This window comes from Bidens hawaiensis, unplaced genomic scaffold (assembly GCF_021521415.1).
Source record: "Bidens hawaiensis isolate Kalapana, Puna unplaced genomic scaffold, B.hawaiensis_p1.1 tig00034594_1, whole genome shotgun sequence".
Taxonomy (NCBI): Eukaryota; Viridiplantae; Streptophyta; class Magnoliopsida; order Asterales; family Asteraceae; genus Bidens; species Bidens hawaiensis.
The window spans coordinates 57,063-81,587 of NW_027495974.1; the positions used below are offsets into that span (position 1 = coordinate 57,063).

General features: G+C 36.8%; 1 pseudogene; it reads left to right on the forward strand.

Annotated features, from left to right (window-relative positions):
• LOC143586265 (mannose/glucose-specific lectin-like) lies at positions 1-24,129 on the forward strand (annotated as a pseudogene).
• The last annotated feature ends 396 nt before the right edge of the window (positions 24,130-24,525 follow it).

A 24,525-nucleotide genomic window follows, 5' to 3' on the forward strand; every position in this document is an offset into this window, starting at 1 on the left:
ATGCTCGTTGCAGTATTGAAGCATTTGGTTGTTTCTAAACTCGGTACATTGTCGCTTCTGATTCTTCATATTGGCAGATTATATAACATCTCGAGCTTCTTGAATAAGGTCATCAAGTTGTTGAAGGTTTCATCTTTCGATTCAAGAAACATCAACCACGAGAAGCGTGAGTAAACATCAGTGACCACCTAACACTAAAGTTCCCCGGTGATACTTTTGACATTCACAGGACCAAACAAATCCATGTGTACCCTCTCGAAAGGTAAGTTAATTGAATTCAGAGACTTGGTCGGGTGCGACTTCTTTTATTTACCTTTCTTACAACTCAAGCAATCCGTACTCAAATGAAAACCTTTGACGTTTATACCTTCAACCATTTGGTATTGAACAAGATAGTTCATCTTGCGAACATTGATGTGACCATACAACGATGCCATAACACCGACTCCTTTTTAGAAGCCTTGGTGACAAAGCACTGTACAATACCTTGAGTCAATGATGCAACACTCATGTTAAGCACAAAAAGATCATTCTACCTTAGTGCCTTCATCAATATCCATTCTTATGGAATCTTATACATAGGCTTCAGAATCATACAGTGCATTAGTGTTGTATTACATATATGCGATAATGTGTTTTGAATACAATTATTAGTGACGTATTTGCATATATTCAATATTGTGTATTGGATAATGCAATTGTGTTGTATTATATGCAATAAAACACTATTGTATATATGCAATAGGCATTAGTGCATATATGCACTACAGTACTACACCGAAAAGTTTTTTTTTTAGTATCAATATCATTTTATTAGAATGAGGAAAGAAAAAAAATCAAAAAATAATTTTTTTTAAAATAGTTAAAAATAATTCTTTTCTAGTTCTCTAGTTCTCTCTTTAAGAGGAGTTCTCTCTAGATTCCACCCCTATATATACATATATATATATATATATATATATATATATATATATATATATATATATATATATTTGTGTGTGTACTAGACTATAGAACATATTGTTGTATATTTTATTATTATTTTGTAATGTAATTAGCTGTAATTACTTGTTAAGCTTTTCCGTTGTATGTATACATATTAGGCTTAACGATAAGAGATCAATAATTCACCAACACTTAACATGGTATTATAAAAATATTGATTAGGTGGCATTTGACTTGGACGAGGAAATAGTTTGTATTAATGGAAGCATTGGTACTCGAGGTTAGTCTTTTGAAACGAACAAGAGGACCCATGGACCTTTTGGTCGAGCATCAACTTTTGTGTTCTCCGTAGTCCGTACCATGGAACAAAGGTTCATTAGTTGGATTTTATGGCATTGCTGGCTATTATATTAATGGGCTTGGTGTGTATGTGAAAGCCCATGAGGAAATCATGAGAGGGTTGGAACATGGGGAAGAACTCTAGGAAGTCCTCAAAATAAATGGTCTTTTGAAACTTGAGCAAAATCATCATTTGAAGAAGATAACCATTGATTGTGGCGATCTAATATACTCTTTGGCGTTCACCACACAATATAGAGGGTTGATATACAGTTCTAGTAAGATCGATGGTTGGAACGGTGGAGATAAACTTTCTGAGGTGAAGAGAAAAATTAGTGCAAACACATTAGCATAAATGTAAGGCCCCGATCCCGGTAGCCCTACTTTAGCGTTGGATTTAATCATAAACACAGTTCTAAATATCAAAGTTAATTTAAAACTTTCGCGGAAACGTTAACTTAAATCATTCATTACAAAACATTAAATCTTTACTTTAAAACCATGATAATAAACATCATATTTAAAACACCATTTCTTTCATCTTCAGATGTCAGCTGTTCAATCCATGTCATGTGTCATCCTCATGCTAGTTCTTTAGTCTGATCACCTGCGTGCATACTAAAAGTCAGCTACGCTGAGTGAGTTCTAGTTAATCAGGCAACTTGTCATACAACCACTACATACAATACATACATATCCGAAGACACATAACCCACTGTCTAACCTGCTACTGCTTAGCCACTTAACTGCCCCTACAGCTTAGCCACTTATGCCACTTTGTGCCACTTTAATAACGAATAACGTTATGCCACTTTAATAACGAAGTCACGTATAGGCTTACCCTACCACGTACTATCGTCATGCCACTAACACTCTTACTAGACCCTTGCCACTTCTATCACACCCTACTTCTACTTGTCTACAACACACTTTATATCACCACGTCATTTATATAATAATCAAGTTACATCACAACATTTATATACACACTAATAACCACTTGGGGATCATTCCCGAATGACGGTACACGCAATATCCGAAGATCGTTTGCACACCGACTAACCTTCCCTGTCTACGCGTGCAATATCCGAAGATCGTTCACGCACCAACTGAGAGCCAATCATAACATATATAAATATATCACATCAAACATCATAGCATACACTTACAACCTAAGGTAAGTGTATTCACACTTCACATCGAGTATGCACGAAGCCCCAAAAATATAACAAAGAATGGGGCTAGAAACTCACCTGAGTCCTGCTACTTTCACCGATAGTAGTTAATCCTTTCTTTAGCTGGCACGGCTAACTGTATAACGATTACACATGTCAATTAACTATTACTATCTATATCGCGTTTCTAGTCTATTTACAACCCTCGACGAACGGGGGTCCGGGGGCAGCGTCCCTGGCAGCGGGGTCTAGGGGCGGCAGCCCCTAGCAGGGTCTAATGGGCAGAGCCCCTGGCTGAGGTCGAGCTGCCAGGTCAGCTTGGAAAATTTTATCTCTATTAATTGTCTTATCATATTTTCCACTACGATTTTAAATTATTATTTAATTCGCCACTTGATTGCTATACCGAATTAAGCCTAATTCGTTATCACAACACTGCCTAATTCGTTACCTTGACTTAGCGAACTGAGTGAGCTAATTCGTTATCTTGCCTTGACGAATGGACGAGTAACGAATCAGCTAACATGGTCTGATTCGTTATCCTCATTCGTCATTTCTCCTTAACGAATCACTTAGCGAGCTGCTTCTAGTTCGTCCTCCCACCATTACGAATTGCCATAACGAACTAGCTACCCTTCCGTTAACGAATTACCTCTAATTCGTTAGAATTCCGTAACAAATTAGGGTTAGGGTTTTGTCAGACGTCAGACGTCACATCTGATGTGACACAACCTCCGGCGCCGCTTTTCCGGCGCTGTCGTTGCCGGAAAAACGTGCATCTCGCTGGAAAAGCGAGATCTCACTTGTTTCACGACCGTTTTCACCGTTTTTCGTCCCGTTCGATCCAGATCTGAGCTAGGGTGATCCCTAAGCTCATCTTAGGTTCGGTTTATATCCGATTCCACCCGGATCTCATGACTTCAACGGTTTAACGGTGTCGGCTCGTCGTTTGGTGAATAAATCTAACGGGTTTGAGTATAAACAACATCACACTATCATTACCTTGGGTCGGAAATCAATTCTTCTTCTATTTCGGCTAGAGAGAGAAAGTAGGATGAGAGAGAGCTAAGTGTATGTTTTGGTGGTGTATGGAGTATGAGAAAATGAATGATAATTGGTGATTTAAGGTTTATATAATTATGGATCATGGGCTTAGGCCCATGGTCCTTCCATCCTTCCTTCATAGACCAAGTCCATAACCCATATCCATTACCCAACACTAGCCCGACCCATACCAACTCCTTCTCTATTTAATTATTTCCCGATAACCCGAGTAAACTTTCTCACCAATAATAATTAATATAATTAATATTATTTTCTGGATATTTCGGGATGTTACAATAAAGTTTCTGTGTTTGAATCTTATCTTTTTTTAAATTTTCAAGTATTGTTCGACTGGGATGAAGATATTAATGACATTAATGGAAAAGTTGCAAAGTCAAGGGGAAATGATCCAGGCAATGTCATAATTTCATCAATAACATTCGTGACAAATAATAAAATTCTTGGGCCATTTGGCACTCTAAGCGGGATGCCTTTCATACTACCATGGGATGACAGTTCATTTTCTGGATTTTATGGCCTTTACGGGTTTTATGTTGATAGCATTGGTGTCTATTTGAAGGCTACGAAGTAAGATATCGAAAAATACACCTATGCAGATATGGTCTTTAGAATATCTAATGTATTATTTTGTTGGCTGCTTTCTTTCGTTGATAGTGATGATGTTGAAGGTATTCTCATGTTGTTTTACTATAAATTGCACTTAATCTTCCGCTGTGTGGAGCACCGAGGGATGACAACATTTTTCGGTTTTTATATTTTATGTTGTATTTTTTGTACTGTAAAACCATATCTCAAACGAACCAGGTCGAGTTTACATGTTTTCCTGTGTCAGTGACGATCTTTTTGTTGATGATTTTAGACGATTAATACTTTGACCTTGTTGGATTTATGGACCGATTCAAGTCAAGTCAACGCGGGCCGACCCGGTAATGACCCGTGAGAGTTACACTGCGGATAGCGAACATCGAGCTCGCTTAATTATTTAACCAGGCCACACATAATTAAACAAGATTAATTTGGTGAATAAGGCTTTTAGTGGAGTGATTGGGCTTAAGGCCCATTGGGTTTAGTAGTGACTAAACCTAATTGTTTGCTATAAATACATAGCGTATTATGAGATAATATCTATCCTAAACACACAAGTCTCTTACTACACTAAACCCTAGCCGTCACCACTTAGCCGTCCGCCACCCACCTTCCGGACCGACACTGCCGGTCGCTGTCGACTGAAACGCCGAAACACCGTCGCCTCACCGCTGTTGTAGCTGAGCGGTCGCCGCTGCTGTGTTTCTCGAAACCGCCGCCTCCGCCGCTGGAATTTCGGTTCAACCACCATCGGTCTTGTGTTGTCGCCTAGATTCGTTCTTTACTCCTCCATGTCTCAACCGGTTATTCGGAACAGAGGTAAACTTAAATACCATCATTTATCGTTTATGCTTATATGGTTGTTTAGATATCGTGCTCGTATTGTTGTAACCGGATCATGCTCGGTTTTGTTTTGATGGTTACTTGTTTTATATTCCGATGTGTTTGTTTATTTATTAATATGATTAATAACTTTGAAACAAATCTTAAAACCGGGTTTAAATTGTTAAACCGTTTTTGACTAGGCACCTTAGAAACCCAACAGTGGTATTAGAGCCTTGGTTACAACGTACGAGTCGATTTCCATCTTTTCACCGGATCTACATCATAAACTTTAAAATAGTTAAAGTTTTTGATCTACAAGTTTTTTAGGGAAATCTTGGTTTGGTCAAAGTTTTGTTTATTTTATTTGACCAAAATATTGCCCGATCTATTTTTATGCAAATATGTAAATCAGGCCCGACCTTTGTGTGTTTGGATGTTTGATCTTGGTTTTTGGCCATATGGTTGGTTCAAAAGTTGTATTTATATTCGGTTATATTTTTATAGTTTTTTGGGCATATGGATGGTTCAAAATTTTAGTAGGAAAAAGGTTAGTATTTCATTATATTTTGTAATGAAGAAGACCCGAAGATAACCGAGGACAAGCTCACGGGATCGTTGGAGTTAGTGGCAGTCTTGACGAGTGACGGGATGCACCAAGAGTCCATCCTTGTGGTTGTTTGTGTTGTGACCCCTTGACCCGATAGGCCTTGCTAATAGGCTCTATCAAGACTGATCAACTTTCTTGGTCATATAGGATTTACATATTCTTATTTGTTATTGTGGTTGCTTGTTTGATTATAATAGGTTATAATATCACCAACCTAATACCAAATAATTTTTACATAAATATTTAAATTAACGAATTATGTTTTTACAAATTAAAGGCTATTTAATTTCCAAAATTCATAACTTAATAGATTTTCTATTAACTTAAAGTTGGTTAGTCATATCCAGACAAACTTAGTTTTAATAGGTTATTTAAAACTAAGTGTCCTAACAGATGAAAGGGTTCATCATGTTGTCCCGATAATATACAGTAAAAATTGACTTTTACTCTATTCGGTAATTCTAAAATTAATCCCAATTTGAAATCAATAGTCTATATAAGTCACACTTGAGGCATACTGCGAAATTTCAAGTGTTTAGAGCTACAACAACGCACTTGATTTCTAGCCTATCCCATAAAGGTGAGAGCGTTTTGTTGACACATCCGGCCCTTTCACATGTGACTGTACTAGGACACCTATTACTTTACTCTTTTGTTACGTACTACAGCTGTCTGAAGACTTAAAGTGGGCATAGATGAGGCTAAATGTATCTATATTTAGGCAATCGTTGTCTTAATAGGCCTCATAACTGGGAGTTGTGCTCTATTCACAATTGGCAATCGTTGTCAGTCTGTCTAACAACTTATTAATGTTGTGTGCTACAATTGCCATTAATAACTGGAAGCTAGAATCTCAAGTTCCTATTTTATTAATGTTAATTGGGTCATTAATAATAGGATTACAACGTCGAAAATACTAATAAACTTTACTTTTGCTTTACTAATCAGATGCCAACTAACAAAAACTCATCCTACGCCCTTAAGTCTATCCTTGAGAAGCATAAACTGAATGGCATCAACTTCATCAAATGGCAACTTCATCTGCTGGTGTCAAGAAGCCTAAACCCAAGAGTCGGGGTTGTAAAGGCTAAGGCAAGAAGAAGGTTAGCATTGCTGCCAGTCGCACCACCAATGCTAACAAAGGGGTTCCAAAGATACCATCGCCGCCCCCTAAGGAGCGCCAGTGCTACTGATACAACCAAATGGGACACTGGAAGCGTAATTATCCCGACTATCTTGCTGAGATCAGAATGAAGAGGGCTAATGGAGAAGGCTCCTCTAGAGGTAATTCCATATACATTATTAAACTTTTCGCCAAATCTAGAAACACATGGGTATTTGATACCGGATGTGGTTATCACATTGTTAATGTCTTGTAGGAGCCTGAAAACTGGAAGAAACTAAAGCAAGGAAGCATGGAACTCATCGTTGCTGATGGGAAGAGAGTACCAGTTCTGGAAACCGGAGTATTTCATTTTACTTGTCCATCTAGCCTTATCGTTAATTTGAATAATTGTTTGTATGCACCTGGTTTGACCGGAAACATCATTTCAGATTCTTTGCTTTTTGAACAAGGTTTTAAGTATGGTTTTAATGGCATTTCTATTTTGCTTACTTGAATGATATATTTTATATTGATGCTAAACCTCGAAATGGTATTTATGAGATTGATGTTCAAATAACAATAATGTATATAATCTTTCAAAACGTATCAAATATGACATCAATGATACATTTCTATGGCATTGCCGACTTGGTCGGGAAAGCGCGAGTCAAAATACTCCAATCCGAATGGATTCTTGAATCTACAGGAGCGGACTCTTTTGACGACTGTGAATCTTTCTTGTCTAGCAAACTCGCCAAGGACTCCTTCACTTATAAAAGTGAACGAGCAAAATATATGTTAGGACTCATACATAATTATATGTGTGGACCTTTCAGAACCATGTCTATAAACCATGAAAGATACTTCGTTTCTTTAAACGACGATTATAGTCGATACACTTATGTGTATCTCATGAAGCATAAGCATGAAACTTTTGAAAAGTTTAAAGAGTTTCAAACCAAAGTGGAAAACCAACTTGGGAAAACCATTAAGATACTTCAATCAGATTGAAGTGGAGAGTATCTCAGCTCAGAGTTCATCAGTCATCTAAAAGAACGTTGAATTGTTTCACAGCTCACTCCACCCAGCATACCCCAACATAATGGCCTGAGCGAAAGGAGGAATCGAACTTTGCTAAACATGGTTCTATCGATGATGTGCAGAACTAACTTGCCTCACTCCTTTTGGAGTTTCGCCCTTATGCCGCCGTCCGCATTGTCAATCTGGCTCCAACTAAGAAGGTAAGAAAAACCCCATATGAGATTTGGCATGGGCGAAAGCCCAACTTATCTTTCTATAGAGTATGGGTATGTGATGCATATGTCACAAGTGAATTTTACGACAAACTCGATCCCCGTGGTGTAAAATTTGTTTTTATCGGATACTATTACCAAAGCGGTTATTACTTATTTCATCCTAATACAAATTCGATTTCTATCAAGAGGAAAGACCACTTCCTCGAGAAGTAATTTCTCGATTGAGGAACTGGGGATAATATTGTTGATCTTGAAGAAATTCAAGAACCACAAACAACCGCTGAGGAAGTTGGAGCATCTGATCAACAAGTTGTTGTTGCTGATACATCAGACATAAATACGAGTGTTCGCAGAAGTAGTAGGACTCTCGTACCAAATTCTAGATACTTAAGGCATTTATATGGTCCCGAAGTCTTATTAGTAGCTGAGTCTAATGACAAACCTACTAACTACGAATCTGCTATCTTGGATCCGGAATCTAAGAAATGGCGAGATGTCAAGAACGCCAAGATGCAGTCTATGCATGATAATCAAGTTTGGAACTTGGTTGAGCTACCCCCCGATGGTCGGGTAGTAGGGAGCAAATGGATTTTCAAAATAAAAACCGATATGCATGGAAATATACGAGCCTAAAAAGCACGGCTAGTCGTGAAAGGTTTTACTCAAACTCAAGGTGTTGACTATGATGAGACCTGTTCGCCCATTTCTATGATTAAGTCAATAAGGATATTGATTGCTATAGCCACGTACTATGACTACGAGGTATGGGAATGGATGTCAAAACCGCCTTTTCTTAATGGACACCTTTCTGAAGATGTCTATATGGTTTAGCCTAAAGGTTTTGTCGATCCCAAATATCCTAATAGGGTGTGCAAATTGAATAAGTCCATTTATGGACTTAAACAAGCATCTCGCAGCTGGAATCTTCACTTTGATGAGAAAATCAAAGAGTTTGGTTTTATCAAAAATGAAGATGAGCCTTGTGTTTACAAAAAGGCTAGTGGGAGCACTATCTCATTCCTCATCTTGTATGTGGATGATAAACTGAGCATTGGAAACAACATTCCCATGCTTAAGGAAGTTAAGCACTGGTTGGAATCTTGATTTGTAATGAAAGATCTTGGAGAAACCACATATATTCTGGGAATAAAGATCTACCAAGATAGACCCAAGCGGCTTCTAGGGCTAAGTCAAAGTACTTACATAGACAAAGTAATGGCACGCTTCTCAATGGAAAACTCCAAAAAAAGGAGCTGTTCTAATGACTAAAGGAATCGTATTGAAAAATCGCAATCTCCGGCAACGGACATTGAAGCTAAGCATATGCAAGCAATTCCATATGGTTCTGCGGTTGGTTCCATCATGTATGCTATGTTATGTACTAGACCTGATGTCTCATATGCCTTGAGTATGACTAGTCGTTTTCAACAAAGTCCTGGCATTGCCCATTGGACTGCAGAAAAGAACATTATGAGGTACTTGAATAGGACCAATGATATGTTCTTTGTGTTTGGAGGAGTGGAAGAATAGCTCACTGTAAGGTGTTATACTGATGCTAGCTTCCAGACTGACCGAGATGTTTCTCGCTCACAATCAGGATTCGTTTTCACTCTCAATGAAGGAGCTATTTATTGGAAGAGCTCCGGGCATAATGTAGTGGTGGATTCAACCGCCGAATTCGAATATATAGCTGCATCAGATGCTGCTAAAGCGAGTGCTTGGATGAAGAAGTTCATCACCGACCTCGATGTGGTTCCGAGTATCAACAAACCAATCGAGGTGTTATGTGATAACACAGGTGCTATTGCTTAGGCCAAAGAGACAAGGTCTCATCACAGAACTAAGCATATCCTAAGGAAGTTCCACCTTATTCGAAAAATATTGGAACGGGGTGACATTTTAATAAGCAAAATTGACACAGTTGAAAACCTAGCAGAACCGTTCACTAAGCCGATGACTCAGGACAAGTATAGAGATGCTATCGGTCTTAGATTAGCTAGTGATTTATTTTGATTTAGTATTTGGATGTATGAACATGTAAGAAGTTGTTCTTTTCAGTTCACTTTAGATTTAATGGTTATATGCAAACGTTGAATGATACAAATGTGTTCTTTTAATATGTTTAATCCGTGAAAATTATATTCTAAATTATCTGTAGTCGGTCAGATTCATGGGAACGATTCTGAATTAAGACTATTATGACTTTGGACTCAAGGAGTTGACTTCCAAACTCACATACCTCATTATGAATGACGTTGGATGTAACTCGCATCAAATCATCTTCATGGATCTTGATCATAATATGTTTTGATAATATACACTCATTTAGTATCCTTAGACCTGATATACATATTAAAACATTCAGTTACCGAAGAGTATTCTTTGATCATGTTAACCGCTGTCGCGTAACTTCCAGTCATAAAGGCATTGATTGGGAATATTCTGGAGTTCAGTGGGAGTTGTATGTAATCAAGATAGGATTCTGTATTCTTACATGAAATGTAACAGTTAGACATCTTGGCGCCCTCGTTGATTCAATTGCTAAAGTGTGATGCCTCACCCAAACTTACTGTGTGTTTGATTGGACCACTTTGACTCAATTTCGAGAACTACAATAATTGAATGCTATATGAGATTGATATGATGCATCACTCATTGTTCAATTGATGTCTCATACGGAAAGGATAGATGACAACGATTACTATAAGTTCATTATCTTGCAATAATGTATTCCAATATATTTTCAGTTAATGAATTTAAAATGTCATAACCAGTTGGGGACAGCTATGTGTAGCTAGAGCACCTCTAACTGTTAGCGTTGTGCTACTTGATCCAACACCGTCCAAGTGGGAGACTGTTGGATTTATGGACCGGTTCAGGTCAAGTCAACGCGGCCGACCCAGTAATGACCCGTGAGAGTTACACTGGGGATAACGAACATCGAGCTCGCTTAATTAGTTAACTGGGCCAGACACAATTAAACAAGATTAATTAGGTGGATAAGGCTATTAGTGAAGTGATTGGGCTTAAGGCCCATTGGGTTTAGTAGTGAATAAACCTAATTGTTTCCTATAAATACATAGCATATTATGAGATAATATATGTCCTAAACACACAAGTCCCTTATTACACTAAACCCTAGCCGTCACCACTTATCCGGCCGCCACCCACCTGACGGACCACCACTACTGGTCGCAGCCGACTGAACGCCAGAATTTCGGTTCAACCACCATCGGTCTTGTGTTGTCACCTACCTTCGTTCTTTACTCCTCCGTGTCTCAACCAGTTATTCGTAACCGAGGTAAACATAAATACCCTCTTTTGTCGTTTATGCTTATATGGTTGTTTAGATCTCGTGCTCGTATTGTTGTAACCGGATCCTTCTCGGTGTTGGTTTGATGGTTACTTGTTTTACATTCCACCACGTTTGTTTATTTATTTATATTATTAATAACTTTGAAACAAATCTTAAAACCGGGTTTAAATTGTTAAAACGTTTTTGACTAGCCACCATAGAAACCTAACAGACCTTTGTATCCACGTCACCCGTAATATCAAACTGCGAAAACCTCCCCAGACTTTGCCCCAACATGTGTGTCGCGTGTTGGAATTACACAAAGCACATAATAAACTAAGACAAAAGGACCTGACATCTTAATCGTTAATTCAACAAAACCTAAGTTTGAATAGACAAAGTTTACAAACATTATTTCATCATGATCATCTCTAATATTTATATAATCTTCTGAACCTAAATTAGATTCCATGTAATAATCTTCTGTGGTTGAAAACGTCAACAGTTTAGGCTTCCCAATCTCATTATTATTCTCATTAAAGTAAACACTATCTTCGATCAAGTGGTATTCCATCATGGCCTCATCATATAAATATCTTTGACATTACTAAAATGTTCTCAGGTAAGTCACATTCCATGACATTTTAATGGGTGTAAAGTTTTGTTTTAGTCTTGCAAAATTCTAGTGATAAAGAATTTATCAACTTATCATAATCACAATTATTTGACAAATCATCTTCAATATTTGTATGCTCAACCTCTTGAATCCATAAGTTGACTTTCTTATTATCTTCATTTGACAAAAAAAGTGTTTGTATATCTTCTAGGGATCCCTTTCATGACCTCTTTCAGACCATCTGTATCAAAACCATTCTTGTTACTTGTACACTTTCCCTAACACAGAGGACCTACAACACAAGCTTTAGTATGCTTGTCATTCAGACACGACACAACACAACACAATACAATACAAGTCTTATCAAAACTACAAAACTCATACAAATTAAATAGGCCAAAAAACAATGGATGGTGGACTGAACAAGGAAATCAATCTTAATCATACAGAAATCATCAGTCGATCCTCACATCAACTTCAATTTCGGAACTGAACATGAATTGAAACTAACAGGGAGTTAAATGCACACGTGTTTTTTGTTCTAAGCGTTTTTTTGTTATGACTGTTAAGGTTTTTGTTTTGAGTGTTTAAAGTTTTGATTTGAGTGTTTAAATTTTTGTTATGAGTTTTTTTAGTTTTGTACCTTTTGTGTGTTAAAAGTTTTGTCCATTGAGTGTTTAAAGTTTGTTCTGAGTGTTAATTTGTTTTGGTTAGAAAATTAGTTCTGAGTGTCTTAGATTATTATTCTGAACGTTTAAAGTGTGTAATTCGTTTTTGTTAAAAATTTGTTCTGAGTACTTAGATTTTTGTTCTTAACATTTAAAATGTTTTGGTAAGAAATTGGTTCTGAGTGTCTTAGTTTCTTTTGTTATGAACCTTTAAAGTGTGTAATTCATTTTAGTTAGAAATTTGTTATGAGTGTCTTCAATTTTTGAATAGAACATTTAAAGTATTTAATTCGTATTGGTCAAAAATTTGTTCTAAGAGTCTTATATTTTTGTCTGAGCTTTTTAATGTACAGTGTGTAATTCATATTGGTCGGAAACTTGTTTTGAACGTTTTACATACTATGTTTTAAAATCTGCACATTTGCAATCCTATTATTCACTTGGCCCAACCCTAATCATATTCTAAATTGAGAATTATTCTGTAATTTCATAATTGGTTGATGATTCTACAGCCTTCTACACATCAGTTTGATTGATTAAATCATCAATTTTTTATGCGATTTGAAGAATCTTAATGTTCAACGACGTTCTATTTTGATTTCGGTTTTGACATTTAAAATTTCGTAGTTTAGGCTCTAATTAGGGTTCATAAATCGGATGAGATAGAACGTGAAGTTCAAAAATTCGATTACACTCGATGAATTTCATGTGAAATTAGTTTTGGGTTACTGTTTCGATATTTACAGTTGCCATCGTGTTCAATTGAAACCACCGTTCAAAAACTCGCGTACGTAATGTACAATAAGTCATCCCTATATGTGTGTGTGTATAGGGTAAAGTTAACGTACAAATTAAATTAACATGCTAATTGTGAGAATCAAATAGAGTAATTATATATACAAGTATAGTAATTATGTAATTAGATCATAGAGTAATTACGTAATTATTCTACGATGGAATTACATAATTACTCTATTTGATTCTCACAATTAGCACGTTAATTTTATTTGTATTTTATTCAAACCCTATATTTATATATATATATATATATATATATAGTAGAGTAATTATGTAATTACGTAATTACTCTTTGATGTAATTATGTAAAGCCCCGGTCCCAGTGCCCTACTTTAGCGTTGGATTTACTCATATACACAGTTCTAAATATCATAGTAAATTAAAACTTTCGCGAAAACATTAAACTTCAACCTATTACATAATCATTAAGATTGTTTTTCTGCACAAGCCCGAAAATTATCAGTCAAGGGGGAGTCTGTTAGTGCACGGTTTGTGACTGGTGATTTGCTGTTAAAGTATTCAAGGATAAAGTATTCGATAGCTATGGAAAAGGGGGAGTCTGTTAGTGCATGGTTTCGGTGTCCGTAGCGATCGAATAAGTTATAGGTTGTCTAGTATGTGTATTTAATGTATATTGTAAAATAGCCTATAAATAGGAAGCTCATGCTCATAATCTAGTAGAGAACTTGTATATAGATTTATATTATCCTCCCATAAATTATTTCTCCACCATAATCTATTTACTCCATATTTATCAATAAAGTATATATTTAACGTATAGATCTCGTATTGTTTAATTGATGTATCGACGCGGATAGATCTTGAAAGGTTTCAACAAATTCTTTTCTTTAAACATAATATAAAAGCCGTACTAAAATATCATAACATTTTTCTCAAGATGCCAGGCTCTTCAGTCAATATCATGTGCCTTCATTCAAGCTAGCTGCCTTAGTCTATCTACCTACGTGCATACTAAAAGTCAGCTACACTGACTGAGTTCTAATTAATCAGAAAACATACATTACATTCACATACTACGTACTTAACATGATTTACTTTCTTTTGTACATACGTAAGTATATACCTTCATTCTTACTTTCATACTTTCGTTCTTTCCTACTTTCATACTTTCATATTTTATCTTACTTTTACATATATACTTATACATCATTCTTTTATCTTACTTTCAACCATATATTACAAAATCATAACATTCTTGTATAAAACATTCAAATTGGCGTACTTAAAACATCATAACTAAAACATCATATCTTTATTCTCTAGATGCCAGCCGCTCAGTCCATACCATGCGCCATCCTCAAGCCAGCTCCTTTAATCTTTTTACATGTGTGCATACTAAAAGTCAGCTACGCTGAGTGAATTCTAGTTAATCAGGCAACAGACATTTCATACACTTACTTACTTATACGCATCCGAAGATACATACTATAAAATTGACATGTTTACTTTTCTTTCGTACCTTCATACTTTCATAAATACATTCCTTATTACTTTCATACTACATACATAACTATCTTACCATCTCAAATATTAGTAGGGTTTGGACCCTTATGTCTCCGATATTATCAGGGTTTGGTCCCTTCTATCTAAGATATTGTTAGGGTTTGGTCCGTTCTGTCTTAAATATTATTAGGTTCTGGTCCCTTATGTCTCAGATATTATTAGGGTATGGTTCCTTATATCTCAGTTATTATTAGGGTCTGGTCCCTTCTATCTCAGATATTATTTGGGTCTGGTCCCTTCTGTCTCAAATATTATTAAGTTCTGGTCCCTTCTTTCCATACACCATACATACATTTCTTTACATATAAATTTATTATGTACTTTCATAAATACTCTTAACCTCATACATATATCATTCATACACATTCATATATCATACACTTACCACTTAAGGTAGGTGTATTAGCTAATCACATTGAACATGCACACAGCCTCACAAACATAACAAGGAAATGAGGCTAGAAACTCACCTGACTTTGGTTCCTTTCAGAGTTAGTCGTGATATCCTTCCTTACCTATGCACAACTGGCTGTGTAACGAGGAACATAAGTTTAACTACTACTCTCGTGCTCTTACGTATCTATTCTAGCCTCGGTCTTTCATTCTAGGTCTTTATCATTTTTAAACATTACCATTTATTACAAATAAATCTTCTATTATTAACTTATACGTCGCATAAGTTCATATTCACCGTTTATGTACTTATACGCCGCATATCATTCTTTTATCCGAAATTTCACTTATGCCCCGTATATGTTTCTGGCGTGTAAGTTTCCAGCGGATAAGTCTTCCAGCGTATAAGTCATTTCTAACGTATAAGTCTACATATACGCCGTATATGCTATATAACATATGTGCCGCATGTTTATGATTTTACATATACTTTTCGTATAATGGACATGTTTTACCTGAACTTGGTCACATTTCAAGTTTCAGACCAACAATATTGAACACTCGTTTAAACCCGTTTGAACATCTACACTAAGTTGTATTCGGTTAATATATGGTTTCACTTAGAAGTTTTTTATATGAGTCTATTTTCTAGTTTTCACACTTTGGATAAATCAGAACCGAACTTGATCTAATATTGAGTACCGGACCAGTTGAATCGAACACTCGCTTAACTTATATAGTTAGTGGTTTCATTTTCTGATTCATGCACCATGCAACGAGTCGAACCCAATACTCGATTAGAGTTATAAATATCTAATAAAACCTATATTATAGAAGATTGTTTCACAAAATGTCGAGTTTAATAAAAATGATTTTTATCTTAACTAAACCACACACAAATAGGCAAGTGTACCAATCATATATCTAGTAAAGTATATGTAAGAACCAAGTATCGATCCACGTACACACTTGTTTGATTTTTACTACTAAATCGTTGTATTTATTCTAACAGGAAGTAAACATCATAGTGGTTTTGGTTTGACAAGTAAGTTTTAAAAGAAATTTAATATATAAATTAAAGACAATATTTTGGGGCTTTTATATTATAGGAGATGATCAAGGATAAAAATGTATCATCTTGGTTAAAACTCCTCTTAACTTGGTTTAATAATTAATTGGTAAACATGTGATATGAGCTTGCTTTAGTGATTAAATGTGGGAATAACACCATATTCCTAAGTCATGTTATTCTATGATAATTAAAGAAAGAGATATGCATAACTTCATGATCACCACTAAAACATCCTATTATGTAAGAAAGTGGTTTATATTAAATATTCTTGAGATAACCTACTTTAAAGATGAGACAAATCTCTTAAAATACTAAATGAATTGTCCTTGATATTTATACTTAAAATACCAATTAAGATGAGTTAAGTAGTAAAGGATCAATCTTGAATTACCAAATATTAACCCACACAACTCTTGAAAAATTATAGAACTCAAGTAATAACCAACCAAGAGTTGTTTAAAATAGGTTATGTTGCACACACACTTGACAAGTAATTAACCGATTTTAGTGGATGAATGTCAACAATCCGTTTTCACAATATTGTCAATCATTCCAATTTTAAGATGATCAATTACTACTAACACTTCATTTGGTCCATGTTCATATTAGGATTTATGTTTTTTTTCTCAACCAAGCCCTTACTAGAATAGCAGTTCCCCGACTTATCATCAAGCTCGGTACTTGGTGTCTCTTTTACAGTTTATAACCAAGGCCTCACAATACTAGCAATTCCTCAGCTTATTGTCAAGCTCGGCAATTGGGGTATCTTTTAAGAGTATTTTAAAATTCCTTATCAAGTGATAATTACAACATAACCTTTTCTTATTAAAAACTGATCACATGTTTAACCAATATTATTAAACTTCAATTAAGATTCATTATAAACCAAGATGATACTATGAAAGTTTAGCAAATAGATTTACCTTAAAGAATCTTTAATTAACCTCTTTAAGTTAATCCGAGAGGTGATGGTGATCAGGGTGTTGCAAGGGTAGCACGTAAGCGTAAAGCTAAAGGTAAAGCGATTGCGGTGGCTAAACCGGATAAGAAAAGATACCGTAGAGATTCTAGTGTTTAGATTCAAGAGCCATAACCAAGTGTTCCAAGGGTTGTGGTGTCTAGTTCTGTTAATGTATCTACTCCACCAACACCGATGATTACTACTTCATAGAGTACACCGTTGGTAACTCTTATGACAACGACATCAACAGATATGTGCTTCACGTTGATTCCTTTATCAATGCTATCTTCGATGTTGTCTCTTCAACAAGTCCTGGCTACAACTAGAATTATAATTCATGTACAACAGATGCAGAGGCCAGACTTTTTATATATGTCTTTCAATAGACCTACCGGTCTTATGCAAGTTGTTCATCCGAATTTTTATAGACTGCCGGAACAATAACAGATGTTCCAGATGATGAACTTGATACATCTTCAGGAAACTCATATGGAAACTGACAAAGAAATCAGTTTCAGAATAACAACCAAAACCAATTTCCTCAGCAGAGACAGTATCAAAACAATTTCCAACAGCAGCAGCAGCAGAATAATCAATAAAACATCCCTTAAGGTTTAGTTTGGAGGTAGCCCCCCAACTCTATGATGTAAAACGTATACAATATAGTTGCTAAGCAACTCGGCCCATTGGCGTTGTCTCATGTTGAGTTCTTTTTTATCAAAGATTTGTTGGAGACTCTTTTGGTCAGTAAAACTACACATTTTTTTACCATAGAGATAGTGCCTCCAAATATTCAAGGCAAATACAACAAAACCAAGTTCGAGATCATATGTCGGATAATTCTTTTCGTGAACCTTGAGTTGTCTAGAAGCATATGCGATAACCTTGCCTCGTTACATAAGGACACAACCGAGGCCTTGGTTAGATGCATCACAGAAGACGATGAAGTCTTCATTTCCTTCAGGAAGAGCAAGCATTTCAAAGCATGTCCTTTAGGTTTTGAAAGGCTTCTTCTTACTTTGACCTTAACACATAGGGTTTAGCCTAGTGTGTTAAGGTGGGGAGGGGCAATGCAATCTTTGAAAATTTTCGAATAAAACGACGGTAATATCCCGCCAACCGAAGAAAATATCGAACTTCGGTGGGAGAATCGGTGTTTTCCAATTTTTGTCTGCTTCAATCTTTGCGGGATCCACATGAATACCCTTTTCGTTGAAAATATGACCCAATAATTGAACTTCTTTAAGCCAAAACTCGCACTTAGAAAACTTGGCGTACAATGGTTCCTTTAGAAGAAGGTCAAGAATTGCATGAAGGTGCTCTTTGTGATCATTTTCGGATTTCGATTAGATCAAGATATCATCGATGAAAACAATTACGAACTTGTCCAAGTATGGTTTACACACACGGATCATAAGATCTATGAAAACTGCGGGTTCATTGTTTAGCCCAAAAGACATAACACGAAATTCGTAATACCCATATCAAGTACGGAATGCGTTCTTGAGGATGTCATCTTCATTAATGAGAAGTTGATTATAACCCGAACGAAGATCGATCTTAGAGAAGCATGCGGCTCCTTGAAGTTGATTGAAAAGATCATCGATGCAAGGAAGCGAATAACACTTTAGGACAGTAAGTTTGTCGAGTTCACGATAACCAATGCACATGCGGATTGAACCATCTTTCTTCTTAACGAACAATACAGGTGCGCCCTATGGAGAAGAATTCAGGAGAATAAAACCCTTGTTCGAGAGTTCTTGTCGTTGGCTCGAAATCTCTTGCATTTCGGTTGGTGCAGGATGGTTAGGTGTTTTAGCAAAAGGATTAGCTCCATGTACAAGATCAATACAAAATTCGATTTAGCGAGTAGGAGGGAGTTCGAAGACGTCATGGGTAAAGACGTCGGGAGAATTACGCACTACCGGGATATCGTATGTCTTCATTTCTTTATGCTCTTTATCCACTACAAGAGCTATGAAAGTAGGGGTGTCCAAAATTCCCGAACCCGATTAACCCGACCCGACTTGAACCCGAATAAGCAAATTCGGGTCGGGTTAAATCGGGTCAAAAAGTATTAACCGGGTTATTCGGGTTAACCCGAATAACCCGAATTGTTAATAGGGTCGGGTTTCGGGTTCATTTTTGGGAAGAAGTCGGGTTTCAGGTTAACCCGAATAACCCAATTAGTGGAGATACTTAACTTTATATACAATGATTAAAAGGTGAAATAAGCACCATAAAGACAATAATGTTTCATTTATGTTGTGTTCATTAAAATAAACGAACGAGCATGAACACATATTTCACTCTTTCATCTATGTTTGTGAATGTTTGTTTATGATCGTTCATTTAAGTTTGTTTACGTTCGTTCATGTTCGTTTACATATTAATATTTGCATTTAGTAATTATATCACCCTGATATGTTTTATATTTGTTTGTTTGTGTTTATTTAAATGCGTTCATTTATGTTTGTTAATGTATGTTTGTGTTCGTTAATGTATGTACATATATGTTCCTTCATGCTCGTTTATATTTGTTTAGTTATGTTCGTGAATTCTTCGTTTAGATTTTAAATGAATGATCATGAGCACAAATATTTTTTACAATTAAGTGTTTGTGTTCGTTAAAAGTTAAATGAAAGAATACGGGCGCCTTTGTTCATGTCTGTTCGGTTCATTTATAGGTTTATATGTGAAATTATAAGATAATTACTTGGAAAAAAAACTCAAATTGAAAATTAAGTGGAATGAGAAATTTTGCAACCTACAAGTTACAAACACATAAAACAACTTAAAATTATAAAGTAACATGGTTAACCCGATTAAACCAACTAACCCGACCCGACAAACCCGAAACCCGAATAACCCAAACCTGACTAACCTGAACCTTAATAGGGTCGGGTTGCGGGTTAGATATTTTTTAAGGAAAACCCGACTAACCCGACCCGATTAACCCGAAACCCGATCGGGTTGACCCGATTAACACCCCTATATGAAAGCAACATACTTCTTACACAAATAACATTGAGCTTGAAAACACGACATGGGGTTAAGCTTAGATGTTGGCGTATTATCGAAAACATTAAAAATGCGACCATTTTTGAGAGGTATACGAAGAAATTCTCGAAGCATACGACTTTAGCATGATTTAGAGTGAGCCAATCCATTCCAACAATAATGTCGAAACTACCCACTTTCAAAGGAATGAGATCGATACGAAACTTGACTTTATTAAGAGTTATTACACAATCCCGAATTATCGAATCAATTACAATAGGGTTCCCATTGGCAACCTCAACGGAGAAAGGCTTTGATAACTTATCCCGATGATTAGCAATAATATACACAAAATCCAAAAAATAAAAAATAAAACTCTTATTGGCACCCGTATCAAATAATACCGAAGCAAAATGATCATTAATAAGGAATGTACCATTCGCCACATCGCTGGAGCTTTGAGCTTTCTTTACATTCATCATAAGAGCACGTCCATTAGAACATTGAGGTGTTTGGGCAAATTGATTCAATGGAGGAGCTTGGATAGCAGGGGCTTGAGTTGATGCAGGCGGAGGAGCCATGATCTAAGGCACTTGGGGAACATAGGCTTGAGGTGCAAATTGTTAAGGAACTTGGGGTTGATAGGTTTGAAATAATAAGCTTGGGTAGTGTAGTAAGGTGCGGGTATAACCTGGGATTGGTGAGCATGGGTGGCATAGTAGGTTGTAGGCACAATGGCTTGATGAGCATGGGCAAGCTGAGGACACATATTGAGATATGGTTAGGATCTCCACAGTTGTAGCAAGCACGAGTGGTATGTAACATCATGTTTCCTGTTACGGTTAATAAAATAATAATAATATGAGTATCTATGAGTTGGGCTTGTGTTGGGTTAAATAATGTGGATAATGGACTTGGATTAACAAGGAAGGAAGAAAGACCATGGGTTTAAGCCCACGACCTATAATATATAAACCATAATTATCCATTAATCCATTCATTTCCACTCATTCCATACACCATTCAAAACACACACTTAAGCTCACTCTCTCTTTTTCTCTTTCACTAGCCGAACCCAAGGGGGGGGGAACCAAGAATTGATCTGAGGTAATGATAGTATGATCTTATATGGATCCTAAGCCGCTAGATCTAGTCACGAAACGACTAACCGCCACCCTCAACTGTTAAAGTCACGAGATTCGGATGGAATCGGGTAAAATCTGATTGAATGAAGAGCTTAGGGTCACCCTAGCTCGGATCCGGAACGTGTTTTTCCGGCAACCGCCCACTTTTCTGGCACGGCGGCGCCGGAAAGACGACGTCAGAAAGGCCGCCAATGATTGGGGAATGTCAGGGTATGTTCTGACATTTCGTGCGCTAACCCTAGGCACGTGTAACGAATGGGGCTATGCCCATTCGTTAAGGAAGAACAAACGAATGAACTGCCATTCGTTATGCCATTCGTTAACGGAGAACTAACGAATGAACTGCTATTCGTTAACGGAGAACTAACGAATGAACTACCATTCGTTATGCCATTCGTTAATGGAGAACTAACGAATGAACTGCCATTCGTTATGCCATTCGTTAACAGAGAACTAACGAATGAACCCTCAGTTAAAAAGGTTCATTCGTTATAAAGGTGCATTCGTTAAAAAGGTTCATTTGTTAAAAAGGTTCATTCTCTATAAAGGTCCATTCGTTATGAAAGAACACACGCGTTAGGAGGCAACTAATGAGCCCCATTCGTTAAGGAACTGTATAACGAATTAGAATATGAAAGAATGTCAGAAAGGTCCCTGGACGTAGAACAAAATGGTTTAATTACGTAGAAGCCCTTGAACTTTATTAATTGATGAAATATACCTTAAAGGGTTAACGAGTTAACAATAAAATATTATTGTAGAATTCTAATGGAAAATTTGTTAAGAACAGTTAATTAAAATAAACTTTTTCTAAGCTGACCTGGCAGCTTAAACCCAACCAGGGGCTCTGCCCCTTGGACCTGTTAGGGGCTGCCGCCCCTAGTTACCCGCTGTAGGGGCGCTGCCCCCCGTACTCCCGTTCGTTGAGGGTTATAATTAAACTAGAAACACGATATGGGTAGTGATAGTTAATTGATACGTGTATTTGTTATACAGTGAGTCGTGCACCTAAAGAAAGGAATAACCATTAACGGTGAACGTAACAGTACGCAGGTGAGTTTCTAGCCTCATTTCCTTGTTATGTTTTCGGGACTGTGTGCATACTCAATGTAAATCTTAATACACTCACCTTAAGTGGTAAGTGTACGTCCTAATGATAGATGTGATAGTTACATTTATGTTATGAATGTATGCTTGTCGGTACGTGAACGATCTTCGGATATTGCACGTATCGCCAGGAAAGGTGTGTCTTACATAAGATGCATGAATGATATATGAATGAGTAGGAATGTATATGAATGTATATAATAGAATGTGCGTATAAATAAGCGTAGGTATGGTTGTTTGGAAAGAAGGGACCAGACCCTAATAATATATGAGATAAAAGGGACCAGACCCTAATAATATATGAGATAGAGAAGAAAGGGACCAGACCCTAATAATATCTGAGATAGAGAAGGAAGGGACCAGACCTTAATAATATCTGAGAAAGAGAAGAAAGGGACCAGACCTAATAATATCTGAGATGGTAAAGATATTATGTATGTAGTATGAAAGTATGAGAGTGTGATAGTACGAAAGAATGTATGGATGAATGTATGAACGTACGAAAGAAAGGTAACATGTAAAATATATAATATGTATCTTCGGATGCGTATATGAAAGTAAATGTATGAATGTATGTTGCCAAATTAACTAGAACTCACTCAGCGTAGCTGACTTTTAGTATGCACGCAGGTGAATAGATTGAAGCGGTTGGCTTGAGAGAAGGACACATGGCTGGATTGAAGGGACTGGCATCCAGAGAAGTTTTTTCATGATGTTTTAAATAAACCAATTATGTTTTGTTTTTAAGACAAGTATCGAATGTTTGTAATGAATGATTGAAGGTTTATTTATTCCGCGAAAGTTTTAATTAACTATGATATTTAGAACTGTGTTTTTGAGTAAATCCAACACTAATGTAGGGCACTGAGACTGAGGCCTTACAAGTTGGTATCAGAGCATAAGTTCGAGAGAAATAAGCATCCTACATGCTTAGATTCGAACAGAGACTAGGATATGAGTAAGAAAGGAACGAAGATGCCAGTTAAAGAAAGCCATGTGTCGCTCAAGCAAGCTAAGTAAAGGTAAAGTGTGTGACTAATTTCACATGTAACGTAAGAGTGTGTGAAGAAGTTAGCTTAAATACTAGGGATAGGGGTATATAATTATATGAACTGTTTGAATGTCTAACTATTAAAAGTAGAACTAGCACAAGTGGAATCACAAAGGGAAGTGTATAGGATACGGAGAGTAACGTGATCAGCTAATCACAGCTGGCCATTGTTATTACCTGATAGCCTTACTATCCTTGTACTAAATAGTTCCTTGAGTGATGATGTTTGTGTTTCCTTATAAACAACGAATGGCTGGAGAAAGGAAAATTGTTGGTCAATAAGGTCGTACGGGATGTCGTGGTAGGCCCCGTATTATCTGAGAACCTTATGTAGAGCCAGTCACTAACACTAGAGTGGAAGGAAGTGCAGTTGGATGAAATAGCAACAATGAAGTTTATCAGCTAGACCCCGCTGTTCAAACAGCCTTTGCTCAAGCTGTAGCTACATCAGTGAAAAACCTGCAACTTGAAATGCCTGCTGGAATCCATGAGAGGACCACTGAGAGGGCAGGGAATGACGGTAAGAAGGCTGATGATGGGGAAGGTGACTCGAATGAAGTTCGGTCTGTGAAGGTTGATGACAGAAGGAGAGGCTGAGGCAGGTGTAACTACAAGTCATTCAAAGGTTGTGACCTACCGAAGCTGACTAGTTTAAGATACTGAATTGCTACTCTCCAATGGATAACTGCCATGGATAAGGTTATCCGAATTAGCGAGTGTCGTCCCAATAAAGCAATGGGCTATGCCACCCAGTCGGTGGAGCAGAGAAAGACTCGGGAAGAAGTTAAGGCTATGAGATGGGATGACCTAAAGGAATTAGTGATGAGGAGGTTCTGTGCTGATGCTGAAGTTGAAAGGGCTGAGATGAGGTTTTTGAACTTGAAGGCGGATAAGATGACACACTGCGAGTACACTACTGAATTCAACCGCATTTCTAGGTTGGTGACTGACATGGTGAATACTGAAGTTAAAAGGACCAAGTGTTATATAAGA